We start from the raw sequence: 24,053 nt of genomic DNA on the forward strand, positions 1-24,053 counted from the left end.
AATGATATATGGCCTACAGGGTTTACTGTGTGGCTCACTGTGTCACACTGCAGCTTCTACAATGAAATTTTTCTTTCCTTCCTTCTTTCTTTTCCTTTAAATTTTGTTTTGTTTGATCTTGGGGGAGGTTACAAGGGCAGAGGGCAGATGTGAAGGGATGGAGAGGTGAGTGAGATCAAGGTGCATATGTGAAATCCACAAAGAATCAATAAAAAGTACTGGGCGGTGGCACACACCTTTAATCCCGGCACTCAGGGGGCAGAGGCAGGTGGATCTCTGTGAGTTCGAGGCCAGCCTGGTCTACAAGAGCTAGTTCCAGGACAGGCTCCAAAGCTACAGAGAAACCCTGTCTCAAAAAACAAAACAAAACAATAAACAAAAACAAAACAAAACAAAGAATCAATAGAAAGCTAAATTAGAGGGAAAAAAAAAGCAAGTGCCTTAACCAGATGAAAAACCCAAAACCCAGAGAAGTAAAGAGTGATTGGGTTTGACCGCCAGAGTCCTTGTCCTAGCAGGCCGCTGACTTGTTCTGTGTTTCCAGAAGGAAAATTGGGGGGTGGAATAGAAATGAACTGAAATGGAGTTGTTTTGCTTTTGTTAAAATTTTTGAGTTTACAATATAATTACATCATTTGCCCCTTTTCTTTCCTACACCCAACCTTTCCCATATGTGCCCTTGCTCTTTCTCAAATTTGTGGCCACTTTTTCTTTGTGTGCATGTGTGTGTGTGTGTGTGTGTGTGTGTGTGTGTGTATTCCTGAACATATAAATATAACCCGCTCAGTCTGCATAATGTTACTTGTGTGCTGTTTAAGAATGAGGAGATCCTGGGCTGTCAGACACACCTCCTGTCCAAAGGAGAGTTAAATATTCATAAAATGAGCAGGGAGTCTCCCGTGACCTCACCGCCGCAGACCAGAACAGATGCCTTATGACCGTCATTCAAGGTCTCCTGGTTTATAATCCTGGCTCTGTCACTGTCCAGCTGAGCAACCTGGCAGACACACCCTCATCTCTGTCCCAGTTTCCTCCTTCATGGGTTGCTGGAGGCGTGAACAAGAAGCCCCCAAGGCTGAGCACACTGTCATTATTATTAATGAGGACTGAGGCTAATGTTCTATCCCCATCACTGAGTCCAGCTATCTAAAAACAAGGCCTGGCTTCTCCTGGCCTGCTTCAAGGTGAGAACACTGGGCCTTTCTGAAAGCTGTGCCTTCAGTCTGGGGAGAGCTTTCCCCATCCTCTCCAGCTAGAGCCACTGCTGTGCTCTGCGCTTTCCACTGTACCTTGCTTAGCTCTCTCATACCGAACCCTTGCCCCTGAAACAATATAGCACAACGGGCTTGGCGATCTTAGGGTTCAATTTCCCAAGGGCCGAGGGACTTTACGACCAGACTGAGGTTGTGCTAAATGCTCAGTGAAAACTTGTGGAACAGCAGGAAATGTGGGGGAGAGAAGAGACCGAACAAAAGCAATTGATCTGGGTAGTGGTGGCGCATGCATTTAATCCCTCCTCTCGGGAGGCAGAGGCAGGCGGATCTCTGTGAGTGCGAGGCCAGTCTGATCTGCAGAGAGAGAGTTCCAAGGACAGGCTCCAAGGCTACGCAGAGAAGTCCTGTCAGGGGGAGGAGGGAAAGAAAGATAGCAATAAAGCTAGAGATGAAGATGTACAGCCAAGAGTGGTTGAGGCTGTACATGCCTTTAGTCTCAGCATTTGGGAGGATAGGTAGAGGAGTCTCTGTGAGTTTAAGGGCAGCCTGGTCTCCATAGTGAATTCTAGGCTATCCAGGACTACACAGTGAGATCCTGTCTCTCAAAACAAAACAAATGATAAACCTGAGCTGAAATTACCTCTGTAATTTCAATCCTAGGCTACATAGCAAGACCTCATTTCCCCCCAAAAAAGTACTAGTAGTAGCAGTAGCAGTAGTAGTAATAGGGCTGGAGAGATGGCCCAGTGGCTGAGTGCTCTCTACACAATCCCGAGGACCAGAGTACAGACCCCAGCACACAGGTAACATCCCACATACATGTGTGTACACATGAACAGAGGCATAGACACATAGAAATAAATATCTAAAAGTAAAGATAACCAGATAAGCTTGCTCCTAAAAGTGCAGTGCGGGTAGAACAGGCCCTAGGCCCTTAGCAGGTGTGACGCGCTGGGTTCCAGCCCCAGCTACCTTCTAACTTCTTAAGGGAAATGAACAAAGAGCCTGGGGATGCTGGCGGTTTAAGACTCTTCCCTGCCCCCTCCCCAGATCCCCCTCATTCCTCTGGGGCAGGAAAACAGACTCTGAGAATCTCAGCACAGCTCCAGACTTGACCTTTGCCCCACTGAGTAGTTCCTTAACCAGTGGCGATCATAACCAGACTTAAAGGGCTGCTCTGTGAAGAGATCAAATGAAGACCCTACTAGAAAATTCTTGGCACCTGGCTTAGTGTAGGCACTCAGTCAACATTCTGTGTCGTGATGGTCACTGTTGGGTGAGTCTAAGGATTCAAGTTGGGATACAGCTCAGGGAAAGGGCTTGCCTAGCATGCAAGAGGCCCTGGGTTTGACCCCCGGCACCAGGCGGTAAAAACAGAAAAAGCTATTTCAAATGTGACAAAGGACTGCACCCCGCTACTGCTCTCCAAGCTCGGTTGTTCTTGAATCCGGCCCAGCAGTCACACAAAGGTCACAATGTTTTCTCCTGGCCTCCCCCTCTTCCTGCAAGACACACAATAAAGGCCCTGATTGCCTGATTAGAGGAAGCGGATATACAATTAATTTTAATTTAGACCTAAAACCCTCCTCCTACCTTTCAAAAAGAACTGCACACCTATTCCAATTCACACACTGAGCAAACATGGGATTTTCCAGCGGGTTTTGTAGCCTTTGAAGTGACCAGACCAGACTATTGATTTATTTCCAACTAACCTCTTTCTTTGAACCCAGAAGGGTCAAGGTTAATTATATAATAAAATTCACTGTGCCCAGCTGCCCTTCTGAGGGTTCAGGGAGTCCCCACTCTCTTTCTGAGCCAGCAGAGGTGGATCGGATTTCTGATTCCTTCCCCCCTCAATTCATTCCCTTCATCAGGACCCATTAAGAAGAAGAAAAAAATCTGACCTCTCATTTCCTCCCTGAGAGATAAATTTTAATTTGCTGAAAACCAACAAAGGGATGTGAGCCCTGTGTCCACACTATGCCCTGCAGCTGGAGAATCTCGCCGGGCACCCCTGGCCTAGAGCTGGCAGAGGTAGGTGGGGTAGTCAAGAGGTACAGACCTCTGAGTCAGGAGTCTTTATCCCCTGTGAAGTGGGAGGCTGTCCCCCGAGGGACCCTGCTGGCGTCGCTACCACGGCCAAGGCTGCACTAAGGTTGACATGATGGTGAACTAGCGGGTCATGCGCTGCTCACGCACATGCTCCGTCTTCCGTAGCCAGTGAGACGGGCGGCATGGTCATGCCTGCTTTCCCTGTGGAGAGCAGTGGCACCAGCGGCAAGTGTGACACGCAGGAACTACAAAGGTTTGCCTTGCTTGTTTCTGTATCTTCCTGCTTGTGAAATCGTCTTCCGGGACTAGGGATCTAGTGTATGAAAATGCAGACAGATCTAACTTCATTTACCAGAACCCACACAAAAAAATTAAAGCTGCCCATGGTTGGCACATGCTCATAACCCCAGTACTGAAGATATGGGAACTGATGGATGGTCCCCACAGTTCTCGCCTTGCCAGTCAACCCAGCCTGTCTGGTGAGTTTCAAACAAATGCGTCTCTCTCTCTCTCTCTCTCTCTCTCTCTCTCTCTCTCTCTCTCTCTCTCTCTCTCTCTCTGTGTGTGTGTGTGTGTGTGTGTGTGTGTGTGTGTGTGTGAGCGCATGTGTGTGCGTGTATGAATGAACAGATTGTGACGTAAACTCTGGGCATGGTGGTGGGCGCCTTTAATCCCAGCATTTTGGAGGTAGATGCAGGCAGATCTCTGTGAGTTCAAGGGCAGCTGATCTACATAGCAAATTCCAGGCCACCCAATAGTGACACCATCTCATAAATAAATAAATACATTTAAAAAAATACATGAGCCCAGGGCTGGAGAGATGGCACAGAAGTTAAGAGCACTGATTGCTCTTCCAGAGGTCCTGAGGTCATTCCCAGCCACAAAACCACATGGTGATTCACAACCATCTGTAATGAGACCTGGTGCCCTCTTCTGGCCTGCAGGTTACGTGCAGGGTAGGCAGAACACTGTATACATAATAAATAAATAAAGTTTTTGATACACTTTTCTTTGTTTTATTTTTCTGATACAGGATTTCTCTGTGTAGCTTTGGAGCCTGTCCTGGAACTTGCTCTGTAGATGAGGCTGACCTCGAACTCACAGAGATCCACCTGCCTCTGCCTCCCAAGTGCTGGGATTAAAGTGTGCACCACCACCTCCCAGCAGCACTTCTTTTTTTAAAAGATGTACTTATTATATCTATAGCATTCTGTTTGCATGTATGCCTGCAGGCCAGAAGAGGGCACCAGATCTCATTACAGATGGCTGTGAGCCACCATGTGGTTCTAGGAATTGAACTCAGGACCTCTGGAAGAGCAGTCAATGGTCTTAACCTCTGAGCCATCTCTTCAGCCTGTCGTGGACCAGCCCTGACATAAACCATTTTCTATACCAGCATGGAGGTGTGGGCATATTAAAAACACAATTCACATGACAGTATCGGGAGGGAGTTTCAGTGATCATTCAAATTGTGAAACCACCCATGTTTATTTTTCAAACAGCTTTTATATCAATGTAACCTGAAGGGGAAGGTAACAAAAACTTTATTAGCATTCTGTTTCCTAGGTAGCGGGGAATGACTTAAGTCACGCCCATTTTGTCATGCAGACTGAAAGCACTTCTTCCCCAGGTGACCTCATAGCTACAGTACAAGGAGCAGAACAACATTAGCATATCCTGACCACTTGCAGGATGCTGCCCGATCTGCTTTACTATCTAAGGAGCTAGGTGACCACCTCCTACGTTGGAAGGTGCCGGATGCACCAGTTAGTCTGACAGCTACTTCGACCGTCAGACAAATGTTGGAAATGGCCTGCATTCTCTGGCTCCCACACCAGCCCAAGAACAAGTTTAAAGTAAATAATAAAATAAAAAAAAAAAAATCTAACAGGCTGTTGAGGTGGCTCAGAGTGTAGAAACACTGTCTACCTAAATTCAACCCTGGAACTCATAAGGGAGGAGAGAACTACATTGGAAGGCCGTCCCTTCTGAGGTCCTGACCGTGCCTAGCCAATAAGGAGCAACCAAGTGGTGTTTTCTGAGTGCTTTAGAACCAGCGCTGTCGGAGGTCCTGATCATGTCTAGCCAATGAGGGATGAGCATGAGACATCAACTGTCAACGGATCAGAACAGCTGGATGCTGGGAGGGTTTATAAGATAACCCCCTACCGTCCCCCCCCCCCCCCCCCCGTTGTTAAATAAACGAGTCTGCTGTAAGCCTTCTACCTGACTCCCAGTGTCAGAGACGTTGACACTGTGGCTTCTCACCCCTTCCCCCAGGGAAGACGTTAGGGCCCTGCAACAGATAGGGCTTGAGGCTGACCCCTGGCCCCTACACACATGCACACAGGCGCGTGCACACCTTCACATACACAATTTGTCCTTTTCTTCCACCCATATACTCCCACCCTCAAGCGAGAGAACTTGGTTAAGCTGTTATATTTCACACCTGTAATGTTTTCTGAACGTCCACGTGTTAAAGAACAGGCTACTGGGAAGTAAGAGGCCTTAGGAGGCGGAACCTAGAAGAAGGAAGTTGTATCTCAGGGGCAGATCCCGAGAAGACTTCCTGTTTCTGGGTTTCTGTCGGTCCTCCGCCTTAGGGGGCCTGTGCCCGTCTGCTGTCCTTGCCCTCCTCGGGTCCGAGTTCATCAGTGACCCGGTGACCTTGGAGCCCTGAGCCAGAAGCAACTCTCCCACAGTTGACTACCAATCAGGTTCTTTTTCTTCCTGTCATTTAAAAGCAAAAGATTCATAAGCCGGCCAGCCTGGAACACCTGGTAACACGGACCCAGAGAAGCAGCCACGAGGGAGAGAGAGAGACTAAGGACAGACAGCTGCAGCTAGCTGGATGGAAAGGTGAACATGTTTTTCTCCTCGCTGTCCAGCCCCGAGAAGAACCCCGCGTTCTCCCTGTGGGGCTGGAATGTGACTGGCTAGACCCACCTGGGGACCACCCTCCCTCCTAAATCTGGGGAGACTTCCCACTGCATAGCACTGGATCTAAGCGGAAATGGTGTCTCTGAGAACCACTAAATTTTCAGTGGCCTGCATCACTGAAGGTCCTACTGTGGCCAAGGTGACAGGCCCAGGCCCAGGGAAGGGATACGGACTCTTAAAGATGACCCCAGATTGTCCACTCCACTCTGAGTCAGCCAGGCTATCCTGCCACGGACATACTGTGCTGTCTATGGCCTCCCTGACACCCTTGGGAAACTGTGGGCCAGGCACAAGAAGTCCAGACATATGGAGGCTACTAATGGTGCCTTTGAGGATGAATAAGGAGACCCTTGTCTTAACAGGGGAAGAAAACTTGGCATCCCGTTAGAGGGGCACAGCTAAGTAAAGAACAGTTTTCATAGAAAAAAAAAAACTTTCTTAGAAGAACTAAAGACTGTCACGTGAAAACTCCAGACGCTGAGGCAGGAGGATGAATCAAGTCAGATTTAATACATAGTAAAACCGTATCTCAAAAGAAATGAAAGTCTAAAGCCATTCGTCAACAAGTTGCTTTATGTACTCATAAACTCCCTGCATATTGCTTAGGGCACTAAGCACCCACGTGGTACACAGACAGGCATATATGCAGGCAAAACACTCAGATACATAAAAATCTAAAAAAAATGCTGAAGAGTTAATAACACTTGGCTTTGATATAATAATTTTACCCTTTTTTTTTTCAAGATTTGTTTTGCTGGGCTCAATAGCACACACCTTTAATCCTAGTGCTAGGGAGGCAGCGGCAGGCTGAGATCTGAGCTCGAGGACAGCCTGGTTTGCAGAGTTCCAGGACAGCCAGAACTGTTACACAGAGAAACCCTATCTCAAAAAACCACCACCCCAAAAAAATAAATATGAAAGAAAAAAGAAAAGGAAAGAAAGTTCTTATCACCTTACCATCTCTCCAGTGAGACCCTTGAGGCCTCTGAAGGCTGTGTCTACCATTGCTAGTGGCACTAGTGAACAGGTCCTCAGCTTCTGTCCAGTGGGTTCCCTCTGTACTTCCTCTAGCAATGGATGTGTGGGAGTTTTCAGATGGCGTATGTCTCTGTGGACTATCTTTGGAGAGCAGCAGAACGTGGTGATTCTTTACTGTTAACTTGCCATAACCCTTTATATCCTGTCTTCTGTCATCCAATGGGGACCTTGTTAGTGATCCAAAGTCAAATGAAAGCTCTCCCTCCCTTTCCAGCTGGTCACGTCTGTACTCCCCCCCTCCCTTTCCAGCTGGTCACGTCTGTACTCCCCCCTCCCTTTGCAGCTGGTCACGTCTGTACTCCCCCACCCCTTTCCAGCTGGTCACGTCTGTACTCCCCTTCACTCCACAGCAGTCCTGCTTTGCTTGTTTTTCCAGGACATCGGTGTTCAATTGGTACTAGATCTGCCATCTTGCAGAGTGATCCCAACTGACCATGGTCAGATTTTTGGGGCATAAACAGCCCTGAAGTCATGCTACATCCTCCTTGATGGGCCGGATGTGGAGCATACCCTGGCAGCAGCTTGTCTTAAGTTAGAGACCCAGGATCGCCAGACAAAGGCTGGTTTTCCCTCCTGGAAAAACTACCAGCCTGAAGGGGAGAAGAGATGGAGCAGGAATTAGCTCCTTCCAATGGGAGTTAGTGTGAGCCACAGGGACTCTGATGCAAAGGCTGAGCTTGGGAAAGAGTGTCTACCCATTCTGAATTGAGATGCACCTGCTAGTCCTTGCTGGGACATTCTGGGTTTGCCTCAAGGTCTGACCCCCACACCTCTGTTTCCACAAGACCCTTATGCCTCTTGGGCGGAGTCTGCTTCCACTACCCTTCTCTTGCCTGGCTTCCCCCAGGTCCATTACTGTAGCGTTCCAGGGGCCAAGCTAATGTTCAACACAGCAAGTTCTCTATGGGCAGCGAATATAACTCAGTGGTAGAGCACTTACCTGCCGGCGTGCCTGAGGCTGTAGTCAAGCAAGCTACACATGCTCGGCAGTTCCCAGGTATGTATGTGAGGGTATGCAGGCAAGTGCATGTGTGTCTAAGTAACTGCATGTTATTTATGGGAATGTATGTATGCAAGTGTGCATGTGGTGTGTGACATGGGTATATGACTGTATGTAAGTATGCATGAGTACACATTACTGTGTGCCTGTTTCTATGAATGTGCATGAGCATGCGACAGCATATGTAGCCTGTCGATCTTGGCTTGGCTTTGCAGTATGGCTTTGTCCCCGCTGCTTCTTTCATCCCCACAGGAAGCCTGTCTGAGTCAGGTCCCATAGGATGGACAGCCTTGTAGTGACTAAAGGCAGGGGCGGTTCTTATAGACTGTGTGCACTTTGGTTCTGTCTCTCTTATCTCTACTCCCTGGAGCCCAGGGCCTTAACATGAAATGTCAGAGCCTGGGGAACAGGGGTTAAGAGATTATCTGACTCACCCCGCAAACGGGAGATCAGGCACTAAACAGGTCCCCGAAGCAGGACTAGAGGTCACAACTAGCTGAGCACGGCATCTCCCAAAGTCTCTTTTTCCTGTTGCCACAATAACCTTGAATCTTTTGTCAACCACAGTCTGTTAAGTTGGCCACTCTGAGACCTTGTTACTGGGTGTGTCGACTCACATCTGTAATGCCAGCACTTGGGAAGCTAAGCTGAGGCAGGAGGTTTAGTGAGTTTTAGGATCACCCCCAACAAAACCAGAAAGTGTTAGCAGAACTGTGGCTTTGAAATACTCTAAACTCAGCCACCCAGCTCTAGAAAGGGGTTAGTGGTGAAGTCTCCAGCGTGGTTTGTAGAACTAGTTGTAAAAGAGACACAAGAAGCATGCCATGGGCAGTGCTTGCACAGACACCACGTAAGGAAGGCTGGCAGAATTATGAAGATGTTCTTATGTTGGACCGCATTGTGTAGCCTTCCCAAAACAAGGCCTCAAAAAATTAGTCTAAGACTCAGAGTTGTTCCTCTCCACGGAAATCTTTAGTAAAAGGCGAAAGATTTATACGATCTGAAGAGAAACCAGAGTATGCTTTTGCCGGCTGTCACTCACACCTCGGGCAACAGCAACTCTTAGTTGAGTGATGGTGTCCTCTTGGCGCAAAACTACTGTAGCCAAAAAGGACCATTATTTTTGTTTTATAAATCAAAGCTGACTTCTACGAAGACATTCTTAGAACGATACGTTAATTTTTCGTTTTGTTTTTGTCTTCTGCGCAGTGTTCCATGGGTATGCAAATTTGTGGCGGCCCCGCCCTGTGGACGAGGGTGGAACGGTTCTTCACGCAGTGCCGGGCCTGGCCGCCAGAGGGCGACGCCGAGAACTGGCTAAGAGCGGATCTGCACTCAGTCCAGGACTCAGGTTTTACGGTTTGTGTTTCTGTGCGTCTACGTTTTATTAACTTTAAAGGCTGGTTTTTCTTGTTTGTTTTTTGTTTGTTTGTTTGTTTGTAGTTTTAGTTTTTCAGTTCTGTAGATTGGACTTAAAACCTCACACATGTCAAGCAAGCGCTCTGCCAACGAGCTATATTCCCAGCCCTAATGACTGCAATAGACTCCAACAAGAAAAGAGCTATCAACTGTGGGGGCGCTAAATTCAAGATGCGGGTTCCTCGCTTTACTGAGTGAGGGGTGGGTATAAACAAGGTACCGGTTTTCTGTTTCTTACGCTCACAGTGGGCATTTAAGTTGTTTACGGTTGTAGTGGATGTTAGTCGTGCATTCAGCCCTTCACTTGCGAATATTCTGCTTTCTTATCTGTTATTTGAGAATCTCTGACGAAGCTTGCTTTAAAATTGGAGTTTGCAGCCAGGTGTAGTGGTGTGCGGGGAGGCAGAGGCAGGCGGATCCCTGTGAGTTCAAGGCCAGCCTGATCTACATAGTGGACTCCAGGACTGCCAGAGCTACATAGTGAGCCGCCGTCTCGATTAAAAAAAAAAAAAAAAAAAAAAAAGCAAAATATATAAATAAATAATATAATTGCAGCTTACACGCTGGTTCCGGTTTTCTGCAGGCCTTGCCACCGCTGTGGATAAGACCCGGGATTGGCCCACCCTGACTCTTTGTCCTGAATGGAAACCAGCTCTTTTCCTGTATTTGGAGACAGCCTTGCTATGTGACTCAGGGTGCCTCAGACTCCATCCTTTCGTCTCACTCTCTCAAATGCTGGGATCACAGGCACGCACCCCCACACCCTGCGCTGGGCACCTCTCCTTTACGGTGAAAGCCTCGCTGGCAATGAGTCAGCTGAGTCAGCAGTTCTCGCCTCTGAGTGGAAAGTGTTGGAGCTCTCGGTTTGGAATAGTTGTGATGGAAAAGAGACGCACACACTGACAGCCACTGTTCCCGTGTGACAGTTGGGCCCTTGAAACATGAGTACATCTGGGAAATGAATGCTGTGAGATGCACACTCAGGTCCTGCATTATTTTTTAAAAATCTGTTTTTGTTTTACTTTTTCTTTTGTTTTTGTTTGTTTTTTTGTTGCTTTGTTTGTTATTGAGGCAAGGTTTCCCTATGTAGCCTTTGCTGTCCTGGAACTCACTCTGCGAACCAAGCTAGTGTTGAATTTACAGAGATCCGCCTGTCTCTGCCTCCTGTGTGCTCGGATTAAAGGCATACACCACCACTGCCCGGGGTTTATGTGCATGTATACCACGTGTGTGCAGAGTCCAGAAGTGGGTGTCAGATCTCCTGGAACTGCAGGTAGAGACTGTTGTGAGCCACCACGTGGGTGCCAGGAACAGAATCCAGGTCCTCTGTAAATGTTCTTAGTAAATGCATTGAGCTATCTCGCCAGCCTCAGCTCCCGGACTTCTTATTTTATTGTTTTAATTAATTACATCTAAATAGATGATTACTATGTTGATCAGGGTTTACTCGGCCATGTTTTTGGTTGAGTTTTCTACTTGAGAAAGGGGCTTGGAATGTTGGGTTTTTCTCTCACAGGAAAGAAGAGATGGGGGTCAAGTTCCTCTCTTCTGCAGTTAGGTCTGAGGAGCGGTAGACTATATGACATTGAGGCACAAGATTTATTTTGAGCCGAAGACCTTTGTGGGGGGGAAAGTCTGGCTGTACAGTGATGGGGCACACCTTTAATCCCAGCACTCAAGAAACAGAGGCAGGCGAATCTCTGTGAGTTCGAGGCCAGCCTGGTCTACAGAGTGAGTGCCAGGACAGGCTCCAAAGCTACACAGAGAAACCCTTTCTCGAAAAACAAAACAACAAACAAACAAATCTAATTGTAAAGTGAACTCTTCTCCCTAGAGGTGGTCCCTTAGCCAGATGGCTGACCTGCCTCGCTGGGTTAAACCTGGAAGGAGGAGACCAGGGCAGAGCTCTACGCAATGTGGACTCCATTCTTTAGAGCCGTACAGCCAGTGGCTCCAGCCCGCCATTCCTGCTCTGTCTTCGGCAGTGCACGAACACGTGATCATCTATTCAGTGGCCACTCTTCTGTGAGGATGATTTTGTATGTAAAATTTGTATACTTTCACTTATTAATCTTTTTATAAAAAAGATTTGCACCTTTAGGTGCATGAGTGTTTTGCCTGCAAGTATGTGTGTGCAGCCTTGTGTGCCTGGAGCTTTGGGTGTCAGAAGAAGGTGTTGGATTCTTTGGAATTGAAGTTTCAGATGTTTGTGAGTTACCATAGTAAACCCAGATCCTCTGGGAGAGTAGCCAGTGCTCTTAACTACTAAGCCATCTCTCCTGGAACTCACTCTGTAGATCAGGCTGGCCTCGAACTCATGAGAACGCCTGTCTATGCCTCCCAAGTACTGGGATTAAAGGTGTGTGCCACCAAGGTCTGGCTCAGTTATTCTTTTTTTATGCCAATTTAATTCTTTTTTGTTTGGTTAATTTGATTTTGATATTTTTTTTGAGACAGGGTTTCTCTGAGTAGCCCTGACACTCTCTGTAGACCAGGGTGACCTAGAACTCAGAGAGATTCACCATCACTCCTGGCTGCCAATTTAATTCTTAGGTTGAGGGGTTTTATTTATTGATTAGTTAGTTGTTGTTGTTTCTCTCTCTCTCTCTCTCTCTCTCTCTCTCTCTCTCTCTCTCTCTCTCTCTCTCTATCTATCTATCTATCTATCTATCTCTCTCTCTTTGTCTCTAGAGACAGTTTTGACTGTTCTGGAACTTATTATGTAGATCATGCTGGCCTCGAATGCACAGAGATTGGCCAGGACCCTCCCAGTACTGGGGTTAAAGGTGTGTGCCACTATGCCCATCTAGATGAGAGGTTCTACAAGAGTAGTAATAGTTTGCTCTGGAATAATGCCAGGCAGTGGTGGTGCACGCCTTTAGTCCCAGCACTCAGGAGGCAGAGGCAGGTGGAGCTCTGTGAGTTCAAGACTAGCCTGGTCTACATAGAGAGTTCTAGGATGGCAAGGGCTACACAGTGAAATCCTGTCTAAAAATAAAAACAAAGAACAAAAACCGCAAAAAAAAAAAGTTTGCTCTTAAAGTCAAAGTAGCTCTCGTTTCTCCTCCTATCCACTTATCACCCCCTAACTTCTTCAGGCTCTCACAGAGTGGACTCAACTGAGAGCAAAATCTCAAAGTGATGCCAGGAACGCTTGGGGCAGAAAGGCAGTGGGGTGGTCATAGCTCCAGCTCTTTCCTTTGAGCTCTGAGTATGCAGTGCCTGGATCATGTGTCGTGTGTGTGTGGTGTGTGTCCTGCACACATGCCTGTTCAAGTACTCTGGTGCATGTGGAGGTCAGAGGACAACTTTGGGGAAATTCATTTTTTTTCCTTCTACGTTGGTTTTTGTCTTTGTTTTCCTTCTACGTTGGATGCCCGGGGGGTGAAACACAGGGTGTTAGACTTGGTGGTAATCTTCACCTGCTGAGTCACTTGCAGGCCCTGGTATACATGTTAAAATATAACTTTCTTCATATAAAGGCTGTGAAAAAAGAATACCCAACAATTGTGTCTAAAATTTAATAGGAAAAAAAAGCGTGGTCTGTGAAACCAAACACTCGCCCAATATGATCATATCCTGGGGCTGGGCTGGGGTGGGGTACTTCCATCATGGGGGTTCTGGGCATTGAAGACAGCCTCGCAATTCACAATTAAATTTTCCTAACATCTGTTGATTTCTACAAGGCTTCATACAAAACGTGTTTGTACTTTAAACATAAACTTAGTGTATTGGCTTGTAAGCCTTTATCACAGAAGAGAGCATCGGATCCCACTGAATAGATGGTTGTGAGTCACCCTGTGGGTTGAGTGCTGGGAACATAGACGTCCCTACGGCATACAGCACTGCCGTTAGAAACTACAAACACACAGCACAAACAGGTTGAAAGTAGGTCTATTTTTATGACTGTAATATGGAGCCTTGTAGAAACAAGGCCTCAAAAAATTAGTCTAAGACTCAGAGTTGTTCCTCTCCACGGAAATCTTTAGTAAAAGGCGAAAGATTTATACGATCTGAAGAGAAACCAGAGTATGAGGGCGAGAAGGTGTGATACAATTCTGTAGTAGTAGAGCCTCCTAGTTTACTGACGGTGACAATATAGTTAAAGCGTCATTAACCTACGAAAATTTATTCATGATTGTCTTAAATAATATATATGTTTTTAGTTTTAAAACTTCTAGCAATAAGAAGTGTATTTCCACGAAATTATCTGTATTAGTTGCAGTGTGTTATGGGTATGCAAATGAAACCGAGCAATCGCCTAAAGCCTGCCTCAGTTCCCGCCTCCTACAGGGGGCGGGGCGAAGGTTTACGCCTCCTGCTTACCCAGTGACGGAGATTTTTACCTCCGTACACTGGAATTTGGTTTCTTTTAAATAAAGGATTTTTCCTATGGTTTAGGCATCGAGGAACTAAAAAGGACGAAGAAATACTGGTAGATTTCCTATTCTGATGGGTGGGATTGGGACAGGAGCACAGAGATCTTCGAAAGAGTTGCCAATATGTTTTCTGTTCTTAGTCTCTGTAATGAAACCAACGTAGATAAGATCTCGCATACTCAGTGCAGTGCTATACCTCTGTACAAAGAGAAAAAAATGTTCAACATTTCTAAACCATTGTGGCTTTTATTTCCGTACGGTGCCAACCCAATGTAGTAAAAGGGGATTATTTTCCCACGATTGCTATCATATTTGTGAGAACGTCTGTGTCTGTATGTGTACGCTTCTATTTGTATAAAAAGACCAATAATTGCAGCACGCTCTGCATCAATAACAGCGGCAGCTTTGCCAGGTTCTGCAGCCTACGAATAAAATTGTGGATACATCCAGCACAATTAAAATAAAAAGCCAAAAAAAAAAAAAAGGCAAAAAGTCCCCACTCTTCTCCTTTCCAATAATCTTTTTTCTTAAGTAAAATTTACTTTTCTCAGTAAAAGTTTTTTCTTTCTTTTGTTTTTCGAGACAGTTTCTCTGTTTAACAGCTCTGGCTGTTCTGGAACTTATTTTGTAAAACAGGGCTGGCCTCAAACTCACACAGATCTGCCTGCCTCTACCTTCTGAGTGTTGGGATTAAAGGCATGTACCACCACCACCTGACTCAATTTTTTTTCTTAAATATGGGAACATCCAAGTTTGTTTGTTTGTCTGTTTAGTATTTAGGTTTTTGAGACAGTGTTTCTCATTGTAACCCTGACTGTCCTGGAACTCACTCTATAGTCGGGGCTGGCCTTGAACTGAGAGATCCACCTGCCTCTTTCTCCTAAATTCTAAGATTAAAGGCATATGCCCAGTTTAGAAATATTTTTTAAAAGATTTATTTATTTGTTATGTATACAGTGTTCTGCCTGCGTATGCCTGCACACCAGAAGTCACCAGATCTCATTACAGATGGTTGTAAGCCACCCTGCGGTTGTTGGGAATTGAATTCAGGACCTCTGGAAGAACATCTTGTACTCTTGACTGCTAAGTCATCTCTCCAGTCCCCTAGAAATAATTTTTTAATGTGTTGGTTTACTCATGTATCCTAAATAATTTTGTTTTGTGGGCTAGGGGCATAGCTCAGTTGGCAGTGTCTAACGTGCGCAAAAAAAAAGCTTCATAAAATTTGACATAGCAGCAGATGCTTATAATCCCAGAATTTGGGAAGTACAGGCAGAAGAATCACACGTGCAAGGGCATCCTCAGCTACGTAGAAAGTTGGAGACCAACCTGGGTGGGATACATAAGACCCTGTTTCCAAAAGCAGTGAGGAGAAGCTGGGCAGCGGCTCCACGAGTAAGGGCTCTTACCACCAAGCCTGATGAACTGAGCAGTCCCCAGGACCCACATGATGGAAGGAAGAACAGACTCCCAGGAGTTCCCCTCTGACCTCCACATGCGCGCGCGCGCGCGCGCACACACACACACACACACACACACACGTGCGCACACACACGCACACACATACACAAATAAACATAGTTTATAAAAGAACTTTGTTCTGTAAATCTAAATGTTAAGGTGACTTGTGAGGTGCCTGGTTCAGGTTTGGAGAAATTGCTGATAAACTCAAAGGCTGCTTAGTCTCTGGTGTTACGCAGACACCACAAGGGCCATTTCCTGTTTGACTCATGCTGAGCACTCCTGAGGGATCAGGACTGTTGTCTTCGCGGGCCCTCTCCCCTGGCTTTGTTAGTTCTATTGACGCTCTTGACTCTCAGCCAGCAAGAAATGTTAACCAGATCCTGGAGTGAGCTGCTCCTTTCCCTTCCATGTACCCGGAACTTTCCCTGTCTCTTTATCCTGCCTCGTGTATAGTATCTGCTTTTCCTTGTTGTTCTTTTTGTTTGTTTGTTTGTTTGTTTTTCGAGACAGGGTTTCCCTGTAGTTTCTAGAGCCTGTCGTGGAACTAGCTCTTGTAGACCAGGCTGGCCTCGAACTCAGAGATCCGCCTGCCTCTGCCTCCCGAGTGCTGGGATTAAAGGCGTGTGCCACCACCGCCCGGCTTCCTTGTTCTTTTTCTCACTTGAGTGACGGCTTTAGTAGTCACTGTTAGGTGCCAGATTTTCAGTAGGCCAGTCAGGCTGTGGTGGCAGGGTGTCCGTGCCGCTGCGTAAGGTTTGATGAGTACACAGGTCCATTTTGCCGCTGCCTTCGGGATGCTCTTACAGTAACTTGCTTATTCAGCACCGGGGATGGGACTCGAGCCTCGAGACTGCTAAGCAAGTGCCGTGTGCTGAGCTGTAGCCTCAGTCTCTCCCAGGGACTCCTAAACGCCTCTGCATTTCACTCCGCTCCGAGCTGCCCTGGAGCTCACTCTGTAGACCAGTCTGGCCTCGAACTCACAGAGATCCTCCTGCCTCTGCCTCCTGAGTGCTGGAATTAAAAGCATGTGACACCATTGTCCAGCATTGTTTTGATGAAACCTTTTTACTCTATTTTTATTTTCTGGATATGAAGATGATCGTGGGTTTTCTATTCTATTTTTCTTTTTTTTTTCATTTTTCTCTTTCTTTCTTTCTTTCTTCCTTTCTTTCTTTCGTTCTTTCTCTTTTTCCTTCCTTCCTTCCTTCCTTCCTTCCTTTCTTTCTTTCTTTCTTTCTTTCTTTCTTTCTTTCTTTCTTTCTTTCTTTCTTTCTTTTTCTTTTTGTCGGGCTCTCACTAAATAGCCCTTAATGTCCTTGAACTCTCCACCTAGATCAGGCTGACCCCGAATGCTTAGAAGTCCACCTATCAGCTAGGCATTGGTGGTGCACACCTTTAATTCCAGCACTCAGGAGGCAAAGACAGGTGGCTCTCTGTGAGTTCAGGGCCAGCCTGGTCTACAGAGCAAGTTCCAGGACAGGCTCCAAAAGCTACAGCCCCCCTTGTGCTAGGATTAACGGTGTGGATCCTAATGGTATTTTATTTTGTTTTTTGGGACAAGGTCTTCTGTAGATCAGGATAGCTTTGAACTCCTGACCATCTAACTTCCATGTCCCAGTGCTGGGTTGCTGCAGGTGATATTGTTATGTCCAGATTAAAGTGCTAAGTATGTGCTATGCCTTGACTCTGAAGTGTAAGTTGGAGTGCATTTCTTCTTTTTTTCTAATATCTAGAACAAGCAGTAAAATTTGGGAGTTACTTCTGAAGCAGTTAGCAATCCTTTCAAGGAAACATCCCTTTTATATTTTTTTAAAAATATTCTCCCTGATTTTTTTATGTGTGTGTTTATGTATTATGTGTGCATGTGGGCGTAGGCATACTTGTGCCTTGGTATGTATGAGGAGGTCAGAGGACAACTTTCAGGCATTTGCTTTCTCCTAACCGTGGATTCTGGGAACGAAACCCAGGCGATCAGGGCTCTCGTAGCAAGAATGATTACCCTCTGAGCCATCTTGACGGTCTTTTTATGCTCTCTTCCTCTTCCTCTTTGGATTTTTGCTTGTTTGTGTTATTGTTGGCTTTTCTAATTTTTTGAGTTTAGCCCTGGCTGTCCTTAGAACTCACTATGTAGGGGGGCCGGAGAGATGGCTCAGAGGTTAAGAGCATTGGCTGCTCTTCCAGAGGTCCTGAGTTCAATTCCCAGCAACCACATGGTGACTCACAACCATCTATGAGATCTGGTGCCCTCTTCTGGTGGGCAGGCATACATGCAGACAGATCATTGTATACATAATAAATAAATTAATTTTAAAAAAAGAACTCACTATGTAGACCAAACTGATCTTGTCACAGAGATCTGCCTATCTTGACCTCCAGAGGATTATTTATTTATTTATTTATTTATTTATTTATTTTTTTCGAGGCAGGGTTTCTCTAGCTTTGGAGCCTGTCCTAGAACTAGCTCTAGCTCTATAGACCAGGCTGGGCTCAAACTCACAGAGATCTGCCTGCCTCTGCCTCCTGAGTGCTGGGATTAAAGGTGTGTGCCACCACTGCCCGGCTTTTACTTATTTTTTTTTAAGATTTATTTTTATCTTTTGTTTATATGTATTTGTGCGTGTGTGTCTGCTATGTGTTCTCAAGCCCACAAAAAGCCCCGTCAGATTCCCTGGAACTGGAGTTTCAAGCAGTTGTGAGCCACCTGACATGGGTGCTGGGAACTGGACTCAGTTATTCTGGAAGAGCAGCCAGCCAGTGCCCTTGATGCTGAGCCATCCGTCCTGCAATGCTTCTATACTCTTTTATACCATGCGTCATGTCTGTACTCTATTTTCTGATCTTATTTTTATTTAATTCCTTATATTTTCACTGGCTTTCTTCTGTTTCTTGAGTTTTGCCTTCGTTACTCTTCAACCTGGATGCCATGGTGCTGGGGATGGAACCCAGGATGTTATACGTGAAAGGAGAGTGGTAGACCATCACCCGTATTCTAGTTGTGCCCCCAAATTAAAACAACAACTAAAACAAGGCAAATAACAAACAAACAAAAAACGGTGGGGGTGGTAGCGCACCCCTTTAATGCCAGCACTCGGGAGGCAGAGGCAGGTGGATCTCTGTGAGTTCGAGGACAGCCTGGTCTACAACGAGAGTTTCGGAACAACCAGGGCTACACAGAGGGACCTGGCCTCAAGAATAAAAGAAACAAAAAACTAGCATCATTTACAGGAGTTAGGGAGGTGGCTGGCTGTGTAAGCATGAGGACTTGAGTTTGAATCCTCAGCACTTCTGTGAAAAGTAGGTTGTGAGTATGGGAATAATCCTAGCACCATGGGGGTCTGCTGGCTCGCAGCCGAGTTCCAGGTTCAGTGAGACCCTGCCTCAGGGTGGATCAGGGAAAGAGGGTGGATCAGGGAAAGAGGGTGGATCAGGAGAGAGCGGGACTCTTCTGTCCTTCTGTGACCTCTGTGCCGGTACATGGTATTTGCACACACCACACACCCATGCACACTCGACACAATTCACAGTCTCTAAGAAATAGTCCTGAAGACATACAATTTTTAAAAACTTTTTATTTATTTAATTTTTTATGTATGAGTTCTCTGTTTGCCAGCAAAGGGCATCAGATCCTATTCTAGATGGTGGTGAGCCACCATGTGGTTGCTGGCAATTGAATTCAGGACCTCTGGAAGGGCAGCCAGTGCTCTTAATCGCTGAGCCATCTCTCCAGCCTTACATACAACATTAATTAAGGAACATAGTAAACACTGGGCATGGTGGCTCACATCTGTAATCTCAGCATTTGGGAGATTGAGGCAGTAGGATTGCTTTCAATTCCAGGTCTCCCTGGACTAACTTTGAGTTGTAGCAAGCCAGGGTTAGGCTGCTGCTCCCTCCTCCTCTCAATAGAGCATTTTAAAAGTATTTTATACTTCATTTTTAATTGTGTGTGTGTATGTGTGCACATGTGTGTGCATGTGTACACATGCACATGAATGCATAAATGGGCACTCTCTAAAAAGACTTGTTTTTATTTGTGTCTGTGAGGGCACCAGATCCCTCTGGACTGGAGTTACAGATATTTGAGGAGATTTCAGCTTGTTATTTGATCTCTGGGATCTGAGTTCTCATCTCCACGATTGCACATCAAGTACTGTAACCACTGAGAACTCCCCCCAGCTCACCTACTAGCTCATTTCTTACAGAGCAAGCGTGCCACCCGGAAAGAAGCTGCTCACTCTCCCCACACTATCTCCAAAGTCCTGGGCCAGAGGCTTTACCTGCAGGGAGAAGATTGATGGTTTCCCAAAGGAACGGACTGCATTTGTAACGGAGCATCGTGAAGCCTCTGGCAAACAGTTGGGATGTTGTATGGCTCAATGATAGGGCAGCCTCCCAGTATGGAAGAGGCTTCGGGTTTAATCCCTAGCAAGGCAAATAACAATGATAATAAAAAGAACAATAATCATAATCATAATAATAAACAGAGAAATAAATTGGAGCAGTCCGGAGCATTGTGGGGAAGAGCAATTGGGAGACTGACTGTCTCACTGGATTTATGGGCTCATCTGTAGGCTGTGCAGATTTCCAGGAAGGTAAACACAGGCACAGCGTATGAACACTGACTCAGGGAGCGATTCCTTCCAAGGAGCCCAAAACAACTGAGCAGTCATACATTCCTGAGTGAACTTTAACATCTGGATGTGGCTAGGGACAGACACATGAAAGGTCTGCAAAAAATACTGCCCCTGCACTTGTGAGGCTGAGGCAGGAGGATTGCTGCACATGTAAGTCCAGCCTTGGCTGAACATAGAGCTCCAGGACAGCCGACATAGAATGAGACCCTGGCTCATAAAACCAAAACCATGTAACAAAAAACAAGCCAAGTGTGGTAGTGGCATGTGTCTTTAATCCCAGTGTTATGGTCCCTGTCCCTTTCAGAGACAAGCCACGCCCATTCCCTCCCCATCCCCCTTAGGCAGGCTGATCTTCAGCTTTCAGCCTGAGCTCTCTCTCTCTTTTCCATCTTCCTCTCAGAGAGGCAGCTTCGCTTCTCCCTCTCTCCCCACTTCTCTGCTTCCCCCCTCTCTCCCTCTCCCTTCCCCCTTCAGAACCCCCTTGAATAAATATTCAACTTCACCATGTCTCTGTCTTCTGCCCGCCCACCATGTGTCTCCCTGCCTGGGACCAGCCACTGCTCGGGGACCGGCAGCCATCTCTGCCTGGGACTGGCTGCTCGCAGGGCCCACTGTCTGCCACCACATGGCCTGCTACCACCATTTGGGACTTTAGCATTTGCTGCTTGCCTACAGCTGCCGCCTGGGACTCTGTAGCATTTTTTTTTTTTTTTTTTTTTTTTTTTTTGGTTTTTCGAGACAGGGTTTCCCTGTAGTTTCTAGAGCCTGTCCTGGAACTAGCTCTTGTAGACCAGGCTGGCCTCGAACTCACAGAGATCCGCCTGCCTCTGCATCCCGAGAGTAGCATTTTTTTAAAGAAACACAACACCCAGTACTTGGGAAGCAGAGGCAGGAGGATCCCTATGAGTTTGAGGCTACCCTGGTCTACATGGTTAAGATCTAGCACAGTGAGGGCTATGTAGTGAGAACTTGTTTTAAAAACAAGCTAAAGCTAAAACAAACAAACAATCCTACAAAACCCCTCATTGTTATGCTAAAGTCACTGTAAGCAACCCTGCAGTCACTGTGAGCACACCCCCTGCAGTCACTGTGAGCACACCCCCTACAGTTACTGTGAGCACACCCCCTGCAGTCACTGTGAGCACACCCCCTGCAGTCACTGTGAGCACACCCCTTATAGTCACTGTGAGCACACCCCCTGCAGTCACTGTGAGCACACCCCCTGCAGTCACTGTGAATACACCCCCTATAGTCACTGTGAGCACACCCCCTGCAGTCACTGTGAGCACACCCCCTATAGTCACTGTGAGCATACCCCCTGCAGTCACTGTGAGCACACCCCCTGCAGTCACTGTGAGCACACCCCCTGCAGTCACTGTGAGCACACCCCCTGCAGTCACTGTGAATACACCCCCTATAGTCACTGTGAGCACACCCCCTGCAGTCACTGTGAATACACCCCCTATAGTCACTGTGAGCACACCCCCTGCAGTCACTGTGAGCACACCCCTGCTGTGTGGCATGAGTCTCAACTTGAGAGGCCTGGAAGGGGTGAGATGGGTTTGCTTCCTCCGCTGACATCCCTAAATAAATAAACAAGCAGACAATAATCACACACCCCAGAAACAGGAGAACATGCTACAGTGTAATCTCTGAAATGTCCTTTCTCCAAACAGCAGACATTACAAGGCAGGAAAAGAAACAGGAAAACATGACTCATACAGTGAAGAGCAAACAAAGGCAGGGGGCAGAGTCTGCCTGTGCAAGTGGGCAGAGGTCAGGATTGACAGACACAGCCTTCAAAGTCCCTGTTATAAACAAGGAGTCAAAGGAGTTATGTTAGAGAAGGGAAGACCTGTCAAAGGACAATGTCAGGTCACGAGTAAGAGAGATTGTTTTGTTCAAGGTCAGCAAGGGCCACACAGTTCCAGGCCAGCCTGGGTTACAGAGTAAGACCAAAAAGAAAATAACTGAAGCCGGGCGGTGGTGGCGCACGCCTTTAATCCCAGCACTCGGGAGGCAGAGGCAGGCGGATCTCTGAGTTCGAGGCCAGCCTGGTCTACAAGAGCTAGTTCCAGGACAGGCTCTAGAAACTACAGGGAAACCCTGTCTCGAAAAACCAAAAAAAAAAAAAAAAAAAAAAAAAAAAAAAGAAAATAACTGAAAATTTCATAAACTTGTTGCTGGGTGTGGGGGCGCACGCCTTTAATTCCAGCACTTAGGAAACAGAGGCAGGCAGATCTCTGAGTTTGAAGCCAGCCTGGTCTACAAAGCGAGTTCCAGGACAGTCAGGGTTGTTACACAGAGAAACCCTGTATCAAAAAATACAAAAACAAAAATTTTTTAAATTAAATTAAGGAGCTGGAGAGATGGCTCAGAGGTTAAGAGCACTGACTGCTCTTCCAGAGGTCCTGAAGTTCAATTCCCAGCAACCACATGGTGGCTCATAGCCATCTATAATGAGATCTGGTGCCCTCTTCTGGAATGCAAGCATACATGGAAGGAATGTTGTATATATAATAAATAAATAAATCTTTTAAAAAATTAAATTGAAAATAAATAAATAAATAAATAAATAAACTTGTTGTTACGAGGCATGGTGGCACATGCCTTTAATCTCAGCACACATGCACGCGCGCACACGCAAATACCTACAAACACAAATCTAAAAAAAAACCCACAAACAACAAAGTAAAAAAAAATCTGCTAGATTTCCAGGAGCCCAATTAACTTCAAGTAGAATAAATGCAGAGAAATCATCTTGGCAAAATACTGAGAATCAAAGACCAGGAGGGAATAAATTTTTAATTTTATTTTTTTCCTTTTTTTCTTTTTCTTTCTTTTATTTATTATTATTATTGTTGTGTTTTTGAGACAAGGTTTTTCAGTATCTTTGGCTGTCCTGGAACTCACTCTGTAGACCAGGCTGGCCTCGAATTCAGAGAGAATTCCTGCCTCTGCCTCCCGAGTGCTGGAATTAAAGCATTGCCCAACTGGTTTTCTTTCTTCATTTTTTTGAAAAGAGTATTGTTTACTTTTATGTGCATTAGTGCCTTGCCCCTATTGGCGTGTGTCAGTTTGACGGTGCTAGATTTACTGGGAATTGAAGTTACAGACAGTTGTGAGCTGCCATCTGGGTGCTGGGAATTGAACCTGGGTCCTCTGTAAGAGCAGCCAGTGCTCTTAATTGCTGAGCCATCTCTCCAACCCAACTTTTTTTTTTTTTTGAGACAGAATTTCTCTTGGTAGCCCTGATTGTCCTGGAATTTGTTCCCTAGACCATTCTGGCCTTGAACTCACATAGATCCACCTACCTCTGACTCCCAAGCAAGGGAATATATTTTCAGGATTTATTTCATCATCATCATCATCATCATCAACAACAACAACAACATCATCATTTGTGCGTGTGTGAGAGAGACAGAGAGAGACACATAGAGACACAGAGATAGAGACAGACATAGAGAGGACAGGGACAGAATTTATGTGCACCACATGTGCGTGGGAGCCTTTGAGGCCAGAAGGCATCAGATCCCCTAGAACTAAAGTAACAAATAGTTGTGGGCCACTGTATGCTAGAAACTGACCTGGATCTCTGCAAGAGCAGTCAGTCCTTGTGATCACCCGAGCCACCTCTCCAGCACTAAGGTGGAAATCCTGAAAGCAACACAAGAAAAACAATCTTGTCACAAGGCAACCCAAATGAAATTTACTGCTGACTTTTCGGCAGAAACAACGGAGAGGAGAGGTTGGAAACACTGTCCAGCAGCCCTACATGCGCTGGGTGTTTCTTCGAAGTGGACTTGACGTGCAGGAGCCCTGGTTCAACCCCAGCACTAATAAACAAAGCAGCGATGAGCTCGGAAGTGTAGAAAAGTGGCTGGCGGCCTGAGCGCCACTGGGCTCAGAAACG

The 24,053-nt window shown here is 46.2% G+C and overlaps 1 long non-coding RNA gene and 2 other non-coding genes across 3 annotated transcripts; 1 reads left to right on the forward strand and 2 right to left on the reverse strand.

Moving 5' to 3' along the window:
- The first annotated feature begins 3,039 nt into the window (after window positions 1-3,039).
- LOC121677144 lies at window positions 3,040-10,761 on the forward strand. The gene is made up of 3 exons (XR_006020777.1): window positions 3,040-3,248; window positions 9,454-9,864; window positions 10,247-10,761. It is a non-coding gene; the product is annotated as an uncharacterized LOC121677144 (long non-coding RNA).
- On the reverse strand, window positions 9,149-9,264 carry LOC119810986. Its single transcript, XR_005284907.1, has one exon. It is a non-coding gene; the product is annotated as a U5 spliceosomal RNA (small nuclear RNA).
- Window positions 10,762-13,580: 2,819 nt separating the features above from the next.
- On the reverse strand, window positions 13,581-13,696 carry LOC119810985. Its single transcript, XR_005284906.1, has one exon. It is a non-coding gene; the product is annotated as a U5 spliceosomal RNA (small nuclear RNA).
- Window positions 13,697-24,053: the final 10,357 nt, after the last annotated feature.

This window comes from Arvicola amphibius, chromosome 3 (assembly GCF_903992535.2).
Source record: "Arvicola amphibius chromosome 3, mArvAmp1.2, whole genome shotgun sequence".
NCBI classification, from domain to species: domain Eukaryota; kingdom Metazoa; phylum Chordata; class Mammalia; order Rodentia; family Cricetidae; genus Arvicola; species Arvicola amphibius.